Source organism: Microchirus variegatus (assembly GCF_963457635.1).
Source record: "Microchirus variegatus genome assembly, chromosome: 2".
In the NCBI taxonomy this organism is placed as follows: domain Eukaryota; kingdom Metazoa; phylum Chordata; class Actinopteri; order Pleuronectiformes; family Soleidae; genus Microchirus; species Microchirus variegatus.
The window spans coordinates 13,012,839-13,015,704 of NC_139803.1; positions in this window are offsets into that span (position 1 = coordinate 13,012,839).

Consider the following 2,866-nt stretch of genomic DNA (forward strand, 5'->3'; position numbering starts at 1 on the left):
CCAACAACAACAGTACAGCCAAAATATTTGGAATAAAAAAACTATTTTGCGGACTGCAAATCATGTTTTGGCATGTGGCGCCACCTACCGCCGTTTACCAATCATTGCAATCAGTAGAGTCTCAGCTGCCGAGCAACCACGGGTTGCCAGGTAGGTCAGAAAATGAAACCTAAAAGACCTCGGTATTTTGAATTTGAACGTAGTAACCGTTTTTGGCCACATTCTTACATATGGCACCTTTAAAGTAAAAAATGTCATTATCTGTGTGTGTGTGTGTGTGTGTGTCCAGCAGCTGTGAGCTGACATTTAGAGACGCTGTTACACAAGAGGAAAACTTTTAAACCCTCCTACACTCACACTTTGAAAGATGGAAATGAAAAGTAGGTCAGATTAAAAATAAATATATATTTGAAGCTAATATGACGTCATTTTAAAGGCGCAATGTGCAACGTTTGGCCTTCAAATATGACCGGAAACGTTACACTCCAGTCTGTAAAGCTAAAAAGCACATCCGATTTTTCCCAAAACTCATCCAAACCATAGGATAGGACTTCAAAGTGTCCGGGTTCTGCGTCATTCACAGCACGACTCGAACAACAACAACAAGAATGACGTAGATCCCAAGAGACGGAAGCTAATTAGAGGAGCGTCACAGCAACCGTCGACACAGTGGAAGACAGTAGGTCTTAAAATATGAGATCATGTGGAGTGTCTTCTCTCGCTGTCGGAGATCTGAGAGCCACATTGCGTCATCAAACCACCGCGGCAGCACCGAAGGCTCTGACGCTTCCTTGCAATCAGGAGAAAGAGTTTGCACCGTGGCTCCACATAAACGTTTGGGAAAAAATCTGATCTGATATGAATGACTTTTCCTATATTTATGCTGTATCTTCAAAGCTCTATGTCAACAATACTATGTTTCATTTAGAGGTTAGAGCTGAGAAGGTGAAGAACGTCTTGAGGAAACCTTTAATTATGCTTTGTTTGCTATCCCCTGCAGTACCGCACTCTTAGAAATAAGGGTTGCAAAAGGGTTCTTCTAGTAAGAACCATTTTGATCCAGAGAACCCTTTAAAACCCCTTTCCTGAATAAAGGGTTTTAAAAGGGTTCTTGGTGGAACATTCCAAAAGGGGTCGAAGTGGAACCTTTATAAAAAAGGTTCTACCTGGAGCCAAAAAGTGTTCTCCTATGAGGACAAGCCGGAAGACACACAGATAAGACTATTACATGTAGTCAGGGCCGGCCCAAGGCATACGCGAACTAAGCCGCTGCTTAAGGCCCCCTGACCAATAGAGGGCCCCCAAGAGCAATTAACTAAAAAAAAAATATTTAGAATTTTAGAACTCTGTTGATTGACATTATTATGTAAGTATGTTTTATTTAATGCTGAGGTTTTTTAACATATAAAAGTCAAATATTTGTATTGCAGGAGTGTATTTTGAATTTTCAAAGTGTATTTGTATTCGTGACAGAGTAGAATAAGTAGAATACCTTCAGTATAGTAGGTGTGTGAATGATCAATAATCATTATTATTGGCAGTAACAGAGGGCCCCAAAATCAAATTTTGTTTAAGGCCCCATGGAGGCTTGGGCCGGCCCTGCATGTTGTCCTGCGTCATGATCTGCCCTTTAAAGACTAGAGTGATTATGTTTTTCAGATTTATAGTTTCATTTTTGCTATCGGATTATTTTATATTTATATTTAACCTTCTGCTTTACTTCAGAGGTTCCTTCCCTCTTCCTTCCTGCTGTGTTTGCACTCGCTGCACCTGTGTTTTCCCTGATTACCTGCTGATTGTCACCTGTGTCCAGTTGACTTATCTTCCCCTAATTTGACTTCATTAGTCTGCAGACTAACACAAACAACTGCTGTTTGTGTTCCATTCTTTGTATTCTTCATGCTTGTTCCTCTTTTCGTTTACCTTTTTTCGATCCAAACCACGTTTTTTGCATCCAGTATTTCACTTGAGCAAATAAAAAGTAAATTCTAAGGAATATTAAGGGCTCTTTGGGTGAATCCAATTCCATGCTTAACCCTCATGTCAAAAATGCGCGCTCCCGCTAGTGCAAGTGCTGTCCCGAGGGGCAAGTTTAAGGGCTGTATCGCCCTCAATATTGAGATTTTCCGAGACCACCCTTGGGAGCAAGGGCTACCCAGAATGCATTGCGTGTTTTGACATAACAAAGATGGCGCCGAAAGTAGCGAAGCAAGTACGCTACAAATGTAAGCATTTTCTTTGTTAATAGAGATATAAAAATAATGATAACATTGTATTATCTTAGTTTAGGCTCATATTATGGATGACTGACGTCATTGTTGGGTAACGTTTATTTTTATTTTACGATCTTTTGTCAATAGCCGGCCAGTGCGGACAAGCGATCATTTGCTATGGTTTACTTTTCAATAAGCCGTGGTGTGTGGTAACTGTCAGCTGAATATGTCCATGGTTGTGGTATTTGTATGAGTATCATCTTATAACTGACAACCTAATAACGTGACTGACAAACGGATCATAATAAATAATCCTGACGTAAATGTGTTCTTCTTTTTTGGAGTTGACAAACTGGACGCAGCTTTCGCGTTATTCTGCCCCCCACAGTCTGAAGACGTATCTGCATTTAAGGGGTGTCCCATTTCTAAGTGACAAAATTACCCTCAACACTTGGTTTTGAGGGCCAGAAGATAAAATAGGATTAAGATTAAGATAGGAATTGGAATTGGCCCTTTCTCTCTCTTATGGGGCTTTTGATATTATGATCTAACCATAGTATGACTAATCAACAGAGATAAACCTTTCAAGACATGTTACTGTATCTAAGGTCATCACTTAAAAACAATGAGAGAACAATGTCAAAATTGGTGTT